The 20,508-nt window shown below is 38.6% G+C and overlaps 1 protein-coding gene and 2 long non-coding RNA genes across 3 annotated transcripts in view; 2 read left to right on the top strand and 1 right to left on the bottom strand.

The window, feature by feature from the left end:
- Positions 1 to 20,508, bottom strand: part of LOC140692908 (uncharacterized) — a 417,598-nt gene that overhangs the window by 162,482 nt on the left and 234,608 nt on the right. The gene's annotated exons all lie outside the window — the stretch shown is intronic.
- Positions 3,115 to 6,490, top strand: LOC140692939 (uncharacterized). The gene is made up of 4 exons (XR_012068577.1): positions 3,115 to 3,240; positions 4,494 to 4,552; positions 5,274 to 5,468; positions 6,215 to 6,490. It is a non-coding gene; the product is annotated as an uncharacterized lncRNA (long non-coding RNA).
- LOC140692948 (uncharacterized) overlaps positions 8,936 to 20,508 on the top strand; it is a 47,900-nt gene continuing 36,327 nt past the window's right edge. The window contains exons 1-2 of the long non-coding RNA XR_012068588.1: positions 8,936 to 9,152; positions 14,104 to 14,188. This is a non-coding gene — a long non-coding RNA (uncharacterized lncRNA). The remainder of the gene's footprint in view (positions 9,153 to 14,103; positions 14,189 to 20,508) is intronic.

The raw sequence follows: 20,508 nt of genomic DNA, 5'->3' as shown, positions 1-20,508 counted from the left end.
AGAGTTTCTGGAGTACATCAGAACAAGCAGGAACTAAAATAGCTTTAAGAAATCTCCAGTATAGACGTTGCTTATAGTGTGGTATCTGTCTTATGTTAATTCTTTAAAGCAGGAAGTTGTAACTCTCAATTTCTTAAGCAAATATAAACATTCTTGACTCTTATTGACATTCTTTGTGGGGTGAAGCTGCTTTTGCTTCCATTCTGAGCATTGAAAGGCCTTCTATGATACTTCTACCAGTCCTCAGTATTTTATTTTCCCTCTGTTGTGAACTTGTTTTTAAATTTGAAGCAGATATAAATATCATTAACTTGCTACATATGTAGATATTCAGTGTTACATAGTCAGAAAGTTTGTGTACATCACACGTATCTACATAATTCCCCCCTTTCCAACTGTGTTCCTGATGAAAGGATGGTGGGAAATGGCATTATGGGCATATGTCTTACAGTACACAGTGTTTCCCCTGTTCCCTCTACCATATCTGGATGTTCTTTCATCTTTCAGCTTCTAGACTTACTTGCTCTTTTTCTTAAGCCAGGTGTATCTCATCCCCCTGCGCACACACACATGTGTACACACACACACATTCTACCGTAGGGAGTAGCGTGCACCATCCAATTCTCCCACTCCAGCTCTGGACCCACCCACTGGAGGCAGTGTCTTGCACGAATTCATTTGTAAGTTGCTTTTTAAAACTCGAGTGGTCAGGAATTAGGACTGATATCCACACCTACTAGGCAGGCCCTCAAGGACAACTTCTATGGTTAATGCCAGGTTATCTTAATGTTTGACTACCTGGGTTTCATGTCTTCCTGTGCCACCTGTGTGACCCATGATTCCCACATTTCTGTCTCCTGCTAGAATTTTTCTCTCCAACTCTGGACTCTTACAATCTTCTACTGATTTGACACCTTCAATTGAAACTCTGATATCTTAAAAGCAACATGTGTAAAAACTGAGCCCTTTGTTCTCCTACCCCCCAAACTGGTTCTTCCTGCAACCTCCCCCATTCAGTTAGTGGAAACTTAATCCATCCAGCTGCTTGGGTTAAAAAGCTTAGAGTTACTCTGACTTTCACTGACATACCACATGAATTCTGTCAATAGATCTGGTTTAACACTGCCTTTAAACCATATCCAGAACCCAGCCACTTCTCACCATGGCTCCTGCCTCGACTGCTGCTTCCCTGCCCTGAGCCACTGTCCTCTCCTCCTGCACAGCCCTTTTCAGAGGCTTCCCACCTTTCATCTCTGACCCGTTTTGACTATTCTCACCCGGCAGTCAAGTGAGCCTCGAAAACCTAAGTTAGATAGTGTCGTCCTTCTGCAGTGCCTCCCCATTTCACTCTGGGTAAAAGCCACAGTCCTTACAACGTCCTCCAAGGCCATGAAGGACCTGCACTGACCCTTCTCCGCAGCTCCAGCCGTGTCCCCATTCTGGAACATGTGAGGTGTGCGCTGCCCTTGGTGATGGTTATTCCGTCCACCTGGGACTTCTTACCTCCAAGTCTTAGTTCTACCCTCAGTCCTCAGTGTGGCCTGCTCTGGTATTTAATACAACATCACCCTCATCCCATACCCTCAACTCTCTTTACCTTGCCCTTTTTTGATTTTTCCATGGTTCCTCTTTCCTAACATGCCACCTCCTCTGCTGCTCTGTTGTGTGAATTGTCATCTCCACCCCCATCCCAGCTAGACTCCAACCAAGCTCCGTGAGGACAGGAATTTTGTTTTGTTTATTGATCTATTCCAAGTGCCTAGACTAGTCCTGGGTACATAGTAGGCAGTCAAAAATTATTTGCTGAATAAATTTAAAGACTATTTTAAAAATGAATCATCCTTTCAGGAACGGGTGAGGATCAGAAGCTGCATGAAGGAAAATGGTGCAGTAAATATTGATATTTGCCTGTTGTTCTTTGTGTGATATATATATGTGTTTTAGTCTTAATTTGGTATCCCAGTTTCTTAATTTAATAGCTGTATTAAGGTGTAATTTACAGGCCATAAAATTCACACATTATAATTGTACAAGTCAGCCATTTTATCTATTTCTAGATTTGTGCAACTTTGTCCTCATAAAGTCCCCTTGTGTCCGTCCATATGCAGTTTGCCCTCCCCTCAGTGGCACCCTGATTTTATTTCTTTTTTTTTTTGGCAATCACATCTCAAACGGATAATTTACACAGCAGTACTAATATAGCTTTGCACTTTTAGAAATGACACACTTAAATATGAAATTAGCGGTCATTGCTGAATGTAGGTAGCAGTATCCGACATTGGTGAAAAGAATGGACTTGAGTGTCAGACTGGCTGCAGTCTTACCCAGCTCCACCATTTACCAAGTTACCCAAATTATTTTCTGCCTCAAGCTCTTTATCTGTTATATGGGGGTAATAATAGCAGCTTACAGAGTTGTTGTGAGGATTAAGCAAACAGGGAAAAAAAATTTAGTATAGTGGCCTGCTTATGTTATTACCTAAGAAATGGGCTTATGTTATTACCTAAGAAATAGCCTTGCAGGTAAAGGGCAAAATTCAAATCAGTTTCTAAAGTATATGTAAAATATAATCCAGTTCCTGCCTGGTTTGTAAACACGTATGCCTACTGAAGAATTTAAAAGCAGGCTAATTTCCAACAGAAAAGATCATTTCTCAGCATTTCTTTCAAAGATAGCTGCAAAATCACTTTTACTAAATGTTCCATGCCCAACTCTTACAGAAATTTGACACCACGGACGTAATTATCTACATTTTTGTTAAAATGATTCTGACCATCAGGAAGTGTTCTCAATTATATTTTAGCCTTTATGTTGAGAAATACTGTGAGACTTCTTCTAAATTAATGGGTGGGGGCATTCATTGTAGCTCTTGTAGCCTGATAAGCCTGCACTAAATTATCTTTTTTTAACTTTTAATTAAAGTAATAAATTAATTTTTTGCTGGGGGGTGGTAATTAGGTTTTTATTTATTTATTTTATTTTTAGAAGAAGTACTGGGAATTGAACCCAGGCCCTTGGGCATGCTAAGAACATGATCGTCCACTTGAGCTATACCCTCCCCCCTAAATTATCTTAAATAAGGTCTTTTTCTCTGTTTTGTTAATTTATGTACAGATGCGCAAAGCAGGGTCATCAGAAGCCTCTCAATCACGAAGATGATAATAGTGAAAAACATTGCGCAGTGACAGTGAATCCTTGGCATATGAAGAAAGATTGTAAAGTCCTGAATGAATTAAGAAGGTATTGTTACATTAACATACGTGTAAGCATGGCTCTCTTACCTTTATTTTTCACTTTATAATGAAGATAATCCCCAACCGTCACGGTTGCTTTGTTTGATAGAGGCCATATCTAAACCCTTTTCTGCAAGTTTTTTAAATAAGAAAGAGCAGCTAATTTATCAGAAGTGTGAATGGTGTAATCTGGTCTGTCTAGTATGGTAGCCACGAGCCACATGTGGCTATTGTGAATTGAGATGTTCTATAAGTGGAAAATACATAATAGATTTTCAAGACTTCGTACAACAAAAATAATGTAAAATATTATTAATAAGTTTTAAAAGTGTCAATCACACTTTTGAAATGATAGTGTATTGGATATTTTGGGATAAATGTAATTATTACTGGAATTAATTTCACTTATTGCTTTTTATTTTCTAAATGGAATTACTGGAAAATTGTGACTTGCACTATGTTTCTATTGAGAGTGCTGGCTTCTAACTTATTGCAAATAATATGAAAAGAAAACTTTGATTAAAAATTTTGTAATTGAGTCGTTGATTTACATCATATTAGTTTCAGGTGTACAAAATAGAGGCTCAACATTTTCATAGATTATATTCCATTTAAAGTCACCATAAAATAATGGCTATATTTCCCTGTGCTGTATGATACAGCCCTGTAACCTATCCATTTTATACGTAGTACTTTTTACCTCTCAATCCCCTAACCCCTCCCTGCCTCCCCTCTTCTCCTTCTCCCCATTGGTAACCACAAGTCTGTTCTGTGTACCTGTGAGTCTATTTCTGTTTTATTATAGTCATTAATTTGTTTTATTTTTTAGATATACATATAAGTTAATACATAGAATATTTGTTTATCTTTCTCTGACTTATTTCACTTAGCATAATACCGTGTAGGTCCATCCATGTTATTGAAAATGGCATTATTTTATTTTTTAATGGCTGAACAGTATTCCATTTGTGTGTGTGTTCATGGTATGTATATATGTGTGTGTATATATATGTATACATGTATATATACATATATATATATATATAATATACCACAACTTCTTTATCCAGTCATCTGTCAGTGAACATTTGGGTTGTTTCAGTGTCTTGGCTATTTTAAATAGTGCTGCTGTGAACATTGGGGTGCATGTGTCTTTTTGAATTAAATTTTTCTCCAAACATATACCCATGAATGGGATTGCTGGATCACACGGAAGTCTATTTTCATTTTTTTATGGAACCTCTCTTCTGTCCTCCATAGAGGCTGCACCAATTTACATTCCCACCAATCGAGTAGGAGGGTTCCTTTTTCCTTAAAAGGTAAAAAATTCTCTACATTTACCTACCTTCCTTTCAGTTTAGGACACAGTTTGGCAAAAACCAGATAGAATTTAATAGGAGTAAATACAGTATTTATTTTGAATGTCCATGCATTATGGATAGATATGTTATTGATGAGTTGGTTCCCTATTTTTGTAGGTGCAGATGTTTTTATAGCTTCACAGACATTTCAGTCTTGCAGAGAGGAAAATTTCTTTTTATTTTGCTGAACTTGTCCGGGTGTCTTTATCGGACTTGGTCCAGGCCTGCAGAGGTGAATACACATCCAAACCTGAACCATTTGAATGTCTGCAAGATATTAAGAGTCTAGAATATCAGATCTGGACTGTAACTCTGGTAAATGACATCAGTGACTGGACTCAAGAAAACTCCATTTGAGGACAAAACCTTTCATAAGCCAAAAAGGCTTTGAAATTGTGGCAAAGCCAGAGACTTTTGTGCACCACTTATGGCCACAAACCCATGAGGACAACCACAGGCCTTCTGGAGTGCCAAGGAAATTCCATGTGAGGAGTCCAGCACTCACAGGAATCCAACAAGTCCCTGTCTGCCAGAACACTTTCATTGCTACTGTGCTGTTTTGAGTAAATGTCTTTTCATCAGGTTCAAATTGGTTTGTTGTTATTTTTTTGCATAAAAAAACAACTTCTTGTTCCCTGGTGAAAGTAAAAGCCTAACATTTTCTGATTTCTTTTGACAGAGAAAACATGAGCCTGTGGATCTAACCTCATCTGTGATGGTCTGCAGCTGGGAGCAACCAGATCAGTGTCAGTCCCCTTGCAGCCATTGGCTGGGAGCCTGCATGTTCCTTGGAATGGTATTTGAAACATGTCACACTAGCCGTGCCTTCGCTGTGGGCTGGGAGGCGAGTCACTCAGAATCTGCATTATGGAATGTATGTTTCAGATCTACAGTTAGGAGATCTTTTTTAATAGCCAGAGAATATACTCATAAATATATCTATTAATGTATTTATGCAAGAACATTTTTAAAGATTTTTTTATTATAAAAAGTTTCCCCCCAAAATTGAAAATGAAAGAACAATGGAATTAAAAATCATCTGTACCTTAATTATACATAAAGAATCATAAAATCCTTCTAAACTTTTTTTGTTCAAATGAAGATATTTTTCCCTTCCAAAAAGGAAAATTATCATTTCACATTTTTTTACTTTCTCCTTTTATTATATATTCCATATCAATAAATATAAATCTTTTAAATCCCTTTTAATGGCTGTTTAACACTATATTGAACAGATATGTAAATAGTCCAAGGTTTCAGAAATTTAAAAAATTGTCATTACAATACCACTGCAAAGAATATTTTGGTGTTTCTATTTTTAGTTACTAATTTGGACTAAAAATTAACAAGTTTGCTTTTCTTCATCTAAAACATTGGTTATTTTATGAAGGAACTGTAAGGATTTTAAATAACTTTTCAGTAATTTCAACAAAGAAATTATCTTTAAGGCAAAAATGTATGATGGATTGCAAATCTATTTTTATTATATCTTCACTTTTACCAGTGTGACATATGTGTGTGTTTACACAAGTGCTTTAACTACCAGCAACGTAAGAAAAATCTGTGTACTAAAAATGTGAAAATACTTTCCCGGTTTGTGTTTTCATTCTCCCAATGTAGGTTTTGGATGACAAGCTTGTATTTGCAAAAGTACACCCCCTGTGGGAGGTGTTCTGTACATACGCTGAGATACTGCACATAATATTGCCTCTGAAGCCCAATGATCTGAAAACCCGGTCCTCAGCCTTTGATAACTTGAGATGTTTTATGAAAGTCCTCCAAGTGGATGAAAGTATCAACAACCGGAACAAGAGCTTTTCTTTGCCCTATTTGAGAAGAGCTCCGTGAATGACTTTTATATTCAGCATAGAGATACATTCTCCAATCCAACCACCAGAAACCGCATTGTAAGTCTAAACCGAGTTTAGCTGCTGTCTTGGGGGTGATTTAGAACCTGCTGTTGAATTATCAGTGATTTGGTTTGGTTGGTTTGATTTGGTTTTTAAAAGCTGCCCATAAAAAGGAAAAAAGAGAAAGAAAAGAAATATGCCTACAGATTCCTGTTAGGATAGTACACAGTGGCTGGTTAGTTACCTTGTATAAACCACAAGCTCTCTTAGAACATTTTTAGGTTTACTTCATCCTTTCTCAGATCAAGTATCAAGTAAGGGACAGTGTTAAAAAAAATTCAGGATTAACAGGTTTGTGAGCTCCAGGATTTGCAAGGTAGCTTTCCCTCCCCATGGTGTAAGTCAAATGGCAGAATTGAAATAAAGCACCTCATGTCTCCTCCGGTGTTAACAGGAAAAGGCTAATCTTCTTGACCTTGTTTCTTCCTGGGTAAAATGAAGATAATATATCAGGAGGCGACAAGCTCATTTAAGGCAGGAAGCATGTTGTCTTGTTCACTGCTGAATCTCAGGCACTGGGAAGGCTGAGTTTAACGAGCGAATGAATGAACGAACTGTACTTCCCCCACAGTTACCATGTGGGACAGTGAGGATTAGAAGCTAAGAGCATAGACTCTAGAGGGGAGGGCACAGCTCAAGCGATGGGGCGCATGCTTAGCAAGCATAAGTTCCTGGGTTCAGCCCCCATCACGTCCTCTAAAATAGACATATAACCCTAATTACCTCCCCTCCCCCACCAGAATTACCTTATTATCTCCCCACCACCAAAAAAAAAAAAAGAGAAGTGGCCAAGAGCGTAGACTCAAGCTGGAACACCTGTGTTGGTTTCTCGCTGTCGACCTTGTAAATGTCATTTACCCTCTGTGTCTATCAAGTTCCTCACCAATAAAATGGGGATAATTGTAGTACCAACCTCGTAGAGATGCTATGGGGATTAATGAATCTGTGTCAGTGATACAACAGCCCTGGCTTATATTAAGTACTATGCATCTGTCAGCTCTTTTCATAATTACTGACAGATGTTATTATCGACAAAAGACGTATTAGTTCTTTGAAAGAGAAATGCATGTTAGACCATTTCATTTATCACTTTCTGTAATTCAGGCTTTTCCCTCTGAAATAACATTTTATGTCTGTGCACTAGAAAGCCACAGGGCTTTCCAAATTTCATCTGTCTGGGTTCTTGTCATGATGGCAATACTGCAGATTGCTGACATTTTTTAGGGACTCCGTCTGAGATGACAGCAACCCCTCAAATTTACGAGCGCTTCTCTAACTGATAACATCTCGCTAGAAATGAAGTTTTTATAATGTAACAGCTTCAGATGCTTAATGATGCCATAAATGCAAGGATGTTATATCTAAGCTCTTTAAATAAATCTTGTCATTGAAATAAAGGAAATACTATATTATAGCCCTCTATGACTTTGTTATCTTTGCTATCTGTTTATCTGACTCTCTAAGACCAAAGAAAGCAAATACTAAGATTGATCATTACTACTGTGTGGTACACGTATTTGTGGATGAAGACAATATTGAAATGCACTGTTTAAGATATTAAAATGGACATTAAACAGCTTCTTGATGCACATGCATGAACAGAACAGGGAGCTGGGTGCAGGGAGCAGACACTGAGCTTCCTGGATTAGAGACCCAGCTTAGCAGTCCAGCCCAGCAGTCCACATGTTTCATATTTATGTCCCAGCAAAATTAGCAGTGAGAGTCTTAAATGAACTTTGGGGACACTTGCAAACAGCTGTCATGATTACTAATGTGGGACACCAGGATTCTACAGTGTTTAGTTGGCATCTGTGCATAACCAGTTCTTTTCCACTAAAGCTTCTTGTAATTGCTGGTCCCACATCCAGGTTGAGGAATCATCTCATGTGGTGTTTGGGAGGGAGGTAAGTGGAGTCAGGACCCATGTTAAGGCTGGGTGGGTAATAATCTGGTGCTAGTACAAGAGAAAGGAAAGTAGGTCAGGTGGGAAGGAGAATGACTGGATTTAAACTTTGTTTCTTGAGTAAGCTAAATATATGACATCATGTCAAGTTACTTTGTTGTTTATATTCCATTTGCTGTCACCAAATAACTACTGAATTGTGGGGACAAAAATGCCTGGGTTTTAGAATTGACCCTGCCCCTAACCTGCCAGAGTCCAGGTTCCTCTGGGTGCCCAAAGAGGGGGCTGGACCATCAGGTGTCCCTCCACTGCAGCAGTTTGGGCACTTGGGTGGCCTAGATTTTTGCTGTGGAAGACTGGCCCGGTTGTAGGACATTAAGCATCTGCAAGGTGGTCCCAGGACTGTGACATCTAAGCGTTCCTTTCCACCCACGTTTGCAAATGACCCTCAAGGGGTTAATATTAATCCTGGGTGAGAATTATGAAAAATTATATGGTACCTCCATCCCTCCTGGCAAGTGAGGGCCCCTTATTTACAAATGACCATGAAGTATTAGCACCAGATTTTATCAACAGAACATGTGAACATTTTGTGACAGTGACACTCACCTGTTTGCTTCTGATTCCCAGTGCCACTTCAACCTCCATCAGAGGACTTCAGCTGCCCCAGCGATCAGGGCCTTCTGTACAGGGAATGGGCTCCTCCTCGAAGCACAGACAAGCAGCAGCCCTTAGGTCTCATCAGGTGAGCTGTTGTGGAGAGCACTCCAGTGGGAAGGGCTCAGGGTTGTCCTCATGGCATCTGAGTGTGACAGTCCTCCAAGAGTGTTAACAACCAGGAAGCTCACAGGAGCTCTGAACTTCGTTGCCCCAAGTTTTTACTGCAGGCTTTATTACAAAGCCATGATTTATTGGGTCACTACCGACATGGCTAACCCAAACCCTAACTGTAAGTCAAACCTTTCCTTAGCCCTAAACTTTGAGCCCCTTCCTCTCCTGGTGGCCACTCACTTGTCACAAAGCTTAAAGCCCCACTCCTCTAACCACATGGTTGGTGTCTCTGGCTGGCCAGTCCCCATCCTGAGTCATCTCATGAACACAAGCCATCCAAGGTTCCACCATGAATAGCATAGACACTCCTATCTTGGGAAATTTGGAAGCTTTAGCGGTTGCTGCCTAGGAACTGGGAAAAAAGACCTACCAAATTCTTCATTAAATAGGAGTAAATGTTATATTTCATTTAAATTATAAAATAAGAGAGAAATTCTCACTGCTTTTCTGTATCTGCTGTTCGACACCGTTTCACTACACCACATGATTGTAATGTCGTGCTCAGCATGTGTCTTCTCAGAGCACCAGCGCTGGCTGCTCCCCGGGAGCTTATGCTGTTTGGGCAAGGCTGCTGGGGGGATACAGGCCAAGGACAACCGAGAAAACAAAAATAATCGGGCAAATAAGGAAACAATGTCAGATTGAAATGAAGAAATAACACAGTGTTGAGATGGGAGTCTTGGGGGGAAGTGAGTTAAGAAAGTTATCTTTGAGTAGGTTACATGTGAGCTGAGATGGTGAAAAGGAGCCTGGAATTTGAAGATCTGGGAAAAGTCACCCATGGAATAGAGGCAGCTTGTCTATTGGCCCTGAGGCACAAATGTGCTCAGCAGGTTTGAGGAGATACTGGAGCCAGCGCTGGTGAGAGTGATGAGACGCGAGGTTTAGAAGGGCATCAGGAGCACGGAAAGGAGTGTAGACTCTAAGCGCAGTGAGAAGCAGTCATGATAGCTTAAGCACTAAAGTAATTTTCTCTCACTCACATTTTGCAAAGATAATGTGGAGAATGTATAGCAGGGACTCAGGAAGCAGGGAGGCCAGGTAGGAAGCTCTTGGATTGGGCCAGATGAGAGATGGTGGGAGCCAATGAGGAATGCGTTTGGGGAGTGGGGCTGACAGGATGCAGTTATGGGCTGGCTGTGGATGGTTAGGAGAAGAGGAGGGTCAAGGTAGCCCCAGGTCTGTCTGGAGCCAGGTGTCTGTTCTTTCTTTTCTCAGTGCCCCATGCAGTTGCCCATCTACTTGGGCAAACCTCTTAACCTTCAAAGTGAGGGTTTTAAAACACTGAAGTCTATTTGTTGTTTCACATTTTATGGAAAGATTCAAACATGTACAGAAATAGAGAGAACAGTACAGCCAGCCTGCCTGGGTGTTATCAGTCACCCAGCTCCAGAATTATAAACTCAGAGTCACTGTTGTTGCATCTTTCATCTCCATCTCCTCCCCTCCCCCACTATGGGGTCATTTTGAAGACAATCCTACATAGCTTAACCTTTCATTAGTGAAATGACAAGGTCTCTTTCAAATAAAATTGGAATATTCTTTTTTTTAGGGTTACAAAATAATTCCCTGCTTGTCACAAAAATACACTTTTAAGTAGTTTTGGGGTTGAAATCAAGATCCAGACAAGATTCAGACATTGCAGCTAGCATATCTCTCAAGTGTGTTCTAATCTATAATTTTCCTGTTTCTCATTTTCCTTGAAATTGCTGAGGGGTTTCTCTATTTCCTGTTTGGCTGATTTCATTCTCCCCTATGGTGTTAGACTTGTTTCTCCATCCTATGTATTGGCTTTAGCTAAGTGATTTAATCCTCCCCTAAAAGCTTGGTCTGATTGAGGTTCAACTTTGTGCAAAAATATTTTTTATGTGAAGTTTTGTACTCCTGTCATAAGGTACATAATATTACAGTTGACTCTCTTTTTTTGTGATGACAGCAGCCAAAAATGATTGTCACCCGGGATCATTATTTCATAAGGAATTTTATTTCATGTGGTCATACTCTAATTTCCTCCCTCAATTATCAGCAGGATCAGTCACGAAGAGGCACTTTCTCCTTAACCCGGGTTATCCTTTAGAACACAGTTTTAAAGGAGGATATTTGTTAATATGTAAATATTTAAAATTGATAATTTTTTTTTCTTTTTAATTTTTTTTTCTAATGGAGGTACTGAAGATTGAATCTAGGACCTTATGCATGCTGAGCACACACTCTGCCACTGAGTGTACCCAATCCCAGTTGAGATTCATATTTATTTGATATCTTCCTTCTGTTATTTTTGTTTTGTGTTATACAGAATTTGAAGGCAGGGCAATGGGTTTGACCACTTTTTAATCATTCTTTATGGGCTTTTGGGGTTTCTGTGTGTGTTTGTGTTTGTAAAGAAAACAATTTTCCCACTATTTTAAGTATGTATTGCTAAGGCAATTATGTTGATCTTTTCCCTGCTCCTGGTCCATGTATTCCCTTGTTACTTCCCACTAGTGGCCCCTTGAGCTCTGTGACAAGACTAGCATGTCGTTAATCCATGTGGAAGGAGATCTGAAGAGATTTATTCAAGGAGATGAAATTTGTAGACAATGTATTGGAAAGTATTGTGAAAGTTGTTCGTTAAGAGAAGGTCTGAGGTTGAATTGTTAAGTGCACAGAAATCTAAGCTATGAACTACCAAGACAATTATTAACTCCAGGAAAACAAAGTAGGGAAGAAAAGGTAAGACTAGCACAAATTGCTACAGCTTTGAATAGTCTGTACAGAGTAATAATAATGTAAAGCAAGGATACTGAGCTGATGAAAATTATAATGTAACTGTATTAAAAGGTTGGAAGAAAGAAGGTTTGGGTATGTAGATGAGATGGGGTTTGAAAGAGATCTGAACCCTCATTTTCCAAAATAGAAAGTTAAATAGGTGATACATAAAGCTGAAAAAGTTATTAGGCTGTGTTACAAGGATATTAGTCAGAGAAAGGGAGTAAGTATTCCAAGAGTCAGCAGTAGGAGCTGAACGTGGTTGTTTCTGGCCAGGAAATGGGGCAGTTGTTGGGAACTGCTCCTTTTTACAATCGGTGTTCGAGAACTGTTTGACTCTTTATTGAATGTATGGCATTAGTTTGATAAAAAGAAATCAAAGCTGAATTTTGAAAAATTTATGTTAAGAATTGGGGTGCTTTTGCAGAGAGAGATAACAATCAGCAAAACTACATTTGAAGGGATCCTCATTATTCCTTGCATTTCAGCAAGGACTAGGAGGCAGACATCTGTTTAAGGTTCAAAAATTCTGTCTGACCTTCCTGCCGACTTGTAACCTTTGGAAGTAATGAACTCCCCGTCACTGTAAATATCCAGGCAGAGGCTGCCTGACCAGCTCTCTAACTGTAGCAGGGTGTGTTTACCATTGGGCAGTTAGAGCAGGCAACTTCTAACATTCTTTCAGTTTTGAATTTGGCATTTTCAGGATGGATAGTTGATAAGAATGTATTACAAAAAGCTTAACAAGAAAGTCCAAGACATCTCAAACCCATTGCCAGGGTTTTCTCTGCCAGACACCATCCTAAGCCTGCCACCAGTGAGGCAGGCCACAAAGCCCAGTCACATAAGAATGAACACACTTTGTCGCTCCTATCTGATTTGGCATCAGTCTCAGCCCTTTTCCCCATGGAATGGTCCACGCCCATGTCTCTGACGATGGAGCTGGTCTCACAGCAGCTCTATGAGCACTGGTCCAGCCCAAGGGATTCCTGCGTGAAGTTTTCCAGGATTCCAGGCTATTCTCAGAGCTGCGTCCCCCTTAGGCTAAGCCCACGGAACTCATCTTAGCTCCAGACTGAGCCGGAAGCCTCAGAGAGAACTCAGAGCTGAGGAAATCCACAGGTTTTACCCAGCACTGCCGAATCATCAGTGAGCCAGTTGAGGGAAGGATCAGCAACAGCAAGACACACCTGAGCTGCCGTCTCATTGTTCCACCTCATCCCTAAACCCTCTGTGTCTGCCTGTCTGTGTTGGTCTCCCTTTTAGGATCAGCCTGGCACCACTTCATGCCCTGCCTCCTTTCTTCTAATCTTGCCTCCCTGGCGTGTTCCATCTACTCCAGATTAACTGAGAAAAGGTTTTAAAACCTAGGAACAACAGACGTGCTAGATACAAAGAATACAGGGCAATGTCTTCCTCAGCCACATCCCTCCTGCCCTCTCCCATTCCCTCAATGTCAATGAGTTTTATAAATATTTTGTCAGACAGACATTGCACTCGCAGTTGTTATCATTATCAGCCATTTCCTTATTATCTGTGGTTTATGATGCATTTGCTCCAGGGACTTTCCCGAGATAAGGCAGGAGCAGATGACTGAGCCACTTGTTGATGTCCACTTGTGTCAAGCCTGTTAAGAATGATTTTTGGGGGGATTTGTTGAATGTGCCAGACTGTCCAGTGAGTGGTGATGATCCCCTGCATCTGCTCTCGAGTTGGCCTCATCCCCTCCTTTGCTCTGTTCTCATTTATCTCTCTTCAGCAGGTGAGCCAGTGATCTGTACTTCTATGATACATAAAACACTTCTTATTTCATGGTAGAATTTGGGGGCTGCTATGAAAACGGATATGTTTTAAGAGTGAATTGAGTCGGAGGTTTAAACTTAAAGCCCCCTTGATTTAGAATCAGAAATTAATATGATGGAGGGAGGGTATAGCTCAGTGGTAGAGTGCATGTCTAGCATGCATGAGGTCCTGGGTTCAATCCCCAATGCCTCCATTTAAAAACAAATAAATAAACCTAATTATGCCCCCCAAAAAAGAAAAAATAAATTAAAATGAGGATGAAGCTACAGAGTGATTATTTGTGTCTTCTGAAACTTCCTTCTGTCTTTCTGCAGGAAATTCTAAGGAGAGAAGTTCGGAATCTACTTTGCTTGGCTGGGCTATTACACTCAGATGCTCCTCCTGGCAGCAGTCGTGAGGGTGACTTGCTTTCTGTGTGGATATTTTAATCAAAATAACTGTACCTGTGGGTAACTTGTCTTTATTCCTTCTTACCGTGCTTACTTAACTTAGAATGACATTCTCCAGGAGCATCCATGTTGCTGCAAATGGCCCTATATTGTCAGTTTATATGGCTGAGTAGTATTCCATTGTATAAATATACCACTTCTTTAGCCAGTCATCCGCTGATGGACATTTAGGTTGTTTCCATGTTTTGGCTACTGTAAATAGTGCTGCTATGAACATTGGGATGCAGGTGTCATCCTGAAGTAGGGTTCCTTCAGGATACATGCCCAGGAGCAGGATTCATAGGTCATATGGCAAGTCTATTCCTAGACATTTGAGGGAACTCAATACTCTTTTCCACAGTGGCTGCACCAAACTGCATTCCCACCAGAAGTGTAGGAGGTTCCCCTTTCTCCACAGCCTCTCTAGCATTTGTCATTTGTGGATTTTTGAATGATGGCCATTATGACTGGTTTGAGGTGATACCTCATTGTTGTTTTGATTTGCATTTCTCTGATAATTAGTGACATTGAGCATTTTTTCATGTGCCCATTGATCATTTGTATGTCTTCCTTGGTGAATTGCTTGTTTAGGTCTTCTGCCCATTTTTGGTTTAGGTTATTTGGTTGTTTCTTATTAAGTCATTTGAGCTGCTTATATATTCTGGAGATCAAGCCTTTGTCAGTTTCATTTGCAAAAATTTTCTCCCATTCTGTAGGTTGTCTTTTTTTTACATATGGTGTCCTTTGCTGTGCAGAAGCTTGTAAGTTTCTTTAGGTCCCATTTGTTTATTCTTGCTTTTATTTCTATTGCTTGGGTAGACTGCCCTAAGGGAACATTTCTGAGATGTATGTCAGATATTTTGCCTGTATTTTCTTCTAGGAGGTTTATTGTATCTTGTCTTATGTTTATCTTGCTGAAGAGACTGTCTTTATTCCATTGTATATTCTTCCCTCCTTTGTCGAAGATTAGTTGACCAAAAGTTTGTGGGTTCATTTCTGGGCTCTCTATTCTGTTCCATTGGTCTATATGTATGTTTTTGTACCAATACCATGCTGTCTTGATGACTGTAACTCTATAGTATTGTCTGAAGTCTGGGAGAGTTATTCCTCCAGGCTCTTTCTTTTTTTTCTTCAGTAATACCCTGGAATTTCTATGTCTTTGATGGTTCCATATAAATTTTATTGTGATTTGTTCTAGTTCTATGAAATATGTCTTGAGTAATTTTACAGGGATTGCATTAAATCTGTATATTGCCCTGGGCAGTGTGACCATTTTAACAATATTGATTCTTGCAATCCAAGAGCATGGGATACCTTTCCATTTTTTAAAGTCTTCTTCAATTACCTTCACCAATGGTTTATAGTTTTCTGTGTATAATTCTCTCACCTCTGTGGTTAGATTTATTCCTAGAAATTTTATTACTTTGGGTGCTATTTTAAAGTGTTTTATTTCTTTACTTCCTTTTTCTGTTGATTCATCATTAGTGTAAAGAAATGCAACTGATTTTTGAACATTAATCTTGTAACCTGCTACCTTGCTAAATTCTTCGATCAGCTCTAGTAGTTTTGGTGTGGACCTTTTAGGGTTTTCTATATATAGTGTCGTGTCATCTGCATGTAGTGACACTTTTACCTCTTCTTTTCCAATTTAGACCCCTTTTACTTCTCTTACTTGCCTGATTGCTATGGTCAGGACTTCCAAGCCTATGTTGAATAGGAGTGGTGATAGTGGCATCCTTGTCTTGTCCCAGAATTTAGTGAGAAGCTTTTGAGGTTTTCACCATTTAGTGCTATGCTGGCTGTAGGTTTGTCATATATAGCTTTCATGATGTTGAGTTATGTTCCCTCAATACCCACTTTGGTGAGAATTTTTATCATAAATGGGTGTTGAATTTTATCAAAAGCTATTATGCATCTATTGAGATGATCATGTGGTTTTAGTCCTTTCTCTTGTTGATGTGAAGTATTACATTGATTGATTTGTATATGTTAAACCACCTTTGTGTCCCTGAGATGAACCCCATTTGAGCATGTTGTATAATCTTTTTTATGTGCTGTGGAATTCTATTTGCTAGTATTTTGGTAAGGACTTTTTTGCATCTGTGTTCATCAGTGATATTGGTCTGTAATTCCCTTTATTGGTGGTGTCTTTGCCTGGTTTTGGTATCAGGGTGATTGTGGCTTCATAGAATGAGTTTGGGAATATTCCTTCTTTTCAGTCTTCTGGAAGAGTTTGAGAAGGACTGGTAGGAGTACTTCTTTGTATGTGTGGCAGAATTCCCTGGTGAAGCTGTCCAGTTCTGGATTTTATTTGTAGGGATTCTTTTTTTATTGTTAATTCGATTTCATTCCTAGTGATCGGTTTGTTCAAGTGGTCAGTTTCTTCTTGATTCAGTTTTAGTGGACTGTATGTTTCCAGAAACTTGTCCATCTCCTCTAGGTTATCCCTTATTTTATGTAGTTTTTCATGATATTCTCATATGATATTCTATATTTCTATGTTATTTGTTGTAATTTCTCCATTTTCCTTTCTTATTTTGCAAATTTGTGCTCTCTCTTTTTTCTTCTTTGTGAGTTTGGCCAGAGGTTCTCGATTTTATTTACTCTTTCAAAAAATTGCTTTTGGTTTGATTGATTATTTTCTCTATTACTTTTAATCTCTATTTTATTTATTTCCTCCCAGATCTTAATTATTTCCTTCCTTCTGCTGACTTTTGGGTGTTTTTACTCTTCAGTTTCTAGTTCTTTTAACTGGTGGGTTAGATTTTTTTTATGATATTGTTCTTCTTTTTTGAGGAAGGCCTGTATCACTCTAAACTTTCCTCTTAGCACTGCTTTTGCTTTGTCCCATAAGTTTTTTGTGGTTGTTTTCATTTTCATTTGTCTCAAGGTATTCCTTAATTTCAACTTTGATTTCATCATTGACCCATTTTTTTTTAATACCATGTTGTTTAATCTCTATGCTTTCCTTTTTTTTATGCTTTGTTTCTCTGAAGTTGTTTTCTAGTTTCAATGGCATTGTGGTCAGTAAAGATGCTTGAGATAATTTCTATCTTCTTAAAATTTTTGAGGCTTCTTTTGTGACCAAGTACATGATGAATCCTAGAAAATGTTCCACGCACACTTGAAAAGAATGTATATCCTAATTTGGGGGGTTGTAATGCTCTGAAAATATCCACTAAATCTAATTTTTCTAATGTATCATTTCATTTCTCTGTTGCCTTATTTATTTTTTGTGTGGAAGATCTGTCTAGTGATGTTAAAGTGGTGTTAAAACTTCTGACAATGATTGTATTCCCATCAATTTCCCCATTTATCTCTGTTAGTAGTTGTTTTATGTACTTAGGTGCTCATGTTGGATGCATATATATTAATGATTATAATATCCTCATCTTGTTTTGCTCCTTTAATCATTATAAAATGCCTGTATTTATCTTTCTTTATGGCCCTTGTTTTAAAGTCTATTTTGTCTGAAATCAGAACTGCTACACCTGCTTTTTTGGAGTTTCCATTTGCATGGAATATCCTTTTCCGTCCATTCACTCTCAATCTATATGTGTCCTTCTCCCTAAAGTGTGTCTCTTGTATGCAGTTTATTGAAGTTTCTTGCTTTATTATCCAGTCTGCCACTCTGTCTTTTGACTGGAGCATTTAGTCCATTATCATTTAGAGTAATTAATGATAAATGAGTGTTTATTGCTATTTGAACTTATATTTGCAGTTGATTTCATATTTCTTCTTTGTTCCTTTCTTCTTCCTTTTGTGGTATGGTAATTTTCCTTTGTGTTATCTTGGATTGTATTTAGTTTTTGTTACTCACTTGTAAGTTTTTGGCTTGTGGTTACACTTTTTTGTAAGTCTGTTAACCAATTACTGTGACTGTGTGTACTAAACAGATAGTAATGTAATCTCAAACCCATCCTACCGAGAACAAAAAATTTAAGAAAAAAGAAGAAAAAAAAGATACTCTATATTTTCTTGCTTCCCTCTCCCACTCAATGATTTAGATGTCTTCTTTTACAATTTCATGTTTATTCTATTTGTAATTCATGGTAGTATCATCTTTCCAGTTATAAGCTCTCATTTCTGTATCATCCTGCTTCTTTTTTATTTAGAGTGTACCTTACAATATTTCTTTTAGCATGGGTTTAGTGTTGCTAAAGTCTTTTAGTTTTTCTTCTCTGTGAAATTCATTACCTCTCCCTCTGTTCTAAAGGATAGCCTTGCTGCAGAAAGTATCCTAGGCTGCATCTGTTTTTTCATTCAAGACTTTGAATACATATTTCCACTCCCTTCTGGCCTGTAGTGTTTCTGTAGAGAAATCAGCTGAGAGCCATCTCTTGTAACTCACTCTTTGTTTTTCTCTTGCTGCCTTTAGGATCATTTCTTTATCCTTCAGTCTGGCCATCTTGATTTTGTTGTCTTGGTGTGAGTCTCTTTAGGCTCTTCCTGTTTGGGAACCTCTGAGCCTCCTGTACTTGGGTGTCTGATTCTTTATGTTTGGGAATTTTTCAGTTATGATTTCTTTAAATACCTTCTCCATCCCCTTTGTTCTTTCTTCCCCTTCTGGAACTCTTATGATGCATAGATTGGCATGCTTTATATTATCCAATAGGTTCCTTATATTGTTTTCATTGTGTTTTATTTTTTTCTCTCAACTGTTCTGATTGTGTGCTTTCTGTTGTCCTGTCTTCTAGGTCACTTATTCGTTCCTCTGCATTATCTAGCCTGCGTTGTACTGCCTTTAGGTCAGATCTCATTTCAGCCAATGAATTTACCAATTCTACTTGGCTCTTCTTTATAGCTACTATTTTGTTTTTGACATATTTTATGTCTCTAAACACTATCTCTTTTAATTCCTTCAGTAATTCGATCACTTCTTTTTAGAAATCTTGATCTAATAGGCCATTAATATCTATTTCATTGATCGTTCTTTCAGGGGATTTCTCTTTCTCTTTTAATTGGGAATACTTCCTCTGCTTCTTCAACTGCTCATATCTCTCTGGCACTGTGGCTTAAGGAGTATCAGTTATCTATTGTGGCCCTTAAAGGGGTTTATTTCTTTATCTATCTAAGGCCTATGCTGGAATAAAACTTAAAAACAAGAGAGAGAAATAGAATTTTAAAAGAATGGAGGAAAAGAAGGTTTGAAAACAGTGCATAATCAATAATAGAAGAGCAAGTTGAAGAAGAATAGGAATCGAGTTGAGATGTCTTTTTAAAACCTTAATAAAAAGAAGAAAAAAATCAAAACACAATATTTAAAACCTGTGAATAATCAATAACAGATCAAATCCAAGAGAATTAAAAATGAAATGAAAATTGTAAACATATAGAACTGTTTAAAAAGTAAAGATTAAAAAGCTAATAGAAAATAAAACAGGTATAAAAAGATTTTAAAAACAAAGATGTGTTCTCCTAGAGACTGAACGCTCTTAATGGTTTTATTGAGAGGTCTTTGTGTCTTCGCCCTGTTTCATGAACTCAGCTTGCTCTGTTGGCCCCCTCGTCTGTGCTGCTCACAGTGTCCATTGGCAAGAAGATTGCACCCCTCCAACACTGGGTCAGGTGCTTCTCTCCTTCGCGGTGGGCGGGTGGGTCACTCCCCGTCCGGATGCCACAGTCAGTGCTGTGTCAGTTGCTCCATAGGTGGGCTCAGCTTCAAGAATAACAGGTTTATGGAGATATAATTCACATACCATAAAATGCAGCCTTTGAAAGTGTGCATTAGGGTTTTATGTACATTTCAGGGTTGTGTAGCCATCACCCCCAAAAGGAACCAGTACCCTTTAGTAAGTCAGTCCCTAACCTTCCTTTCCCTTAGCCCTCAACAGCCACCACTCTACTTTCTGCCTCTATGGGTTTGCCAGTTGTAGGCATTTCATATAAGTAGAACCATACAGTATGCTGCCTTTTTTGATTATCGTCTTTCATTTAGTGTGACGTTGTCAAGGCTCATCCATCGTGTAGCATATATCAATACCCAAATTCCTTTTTGTATTCATATAATATGCCATAGTTATAAATACACCACATTGCTTATCCATCCATCAGTTGATGATGAATAATTCTGCTGTAAATGCTCATGGACAAGTTTTTGTGTGAACACATTTTCACTTCTCTTCAGGATATATCAAAAAATGGAATTGCTGGGATGTATTCTACTTTTAAATTTTTGAGGAATTGCTAATATAGTTTTAAAGTGACTGAAGCATTGTATATTTCCAGAAATAATGTATGAGGAGTCCAGTTTCTCCACATCCTCAACTACACTTTTTATAACTGGGTTTA

Source organism: Vicugna pacos, unplaced genomic scaffold (genome assembly GCF_048564905.1).
Source record: "Vicugna pacos unplaced genomic scaffold, VicPac4 scaffold_19, whole genome shotgun sequence".
In the NCBI taxonomy this organism is placed as follows: domain Eukaryota; kingdom Metazoa; phylum Chordata; class Mammalia; order Artiodactyla; family Camelidae; genus Vicugna; species Vicugna pacos.
This window is presented reverse-complemented; position numbering and strand designations above follow the sequence as displayed.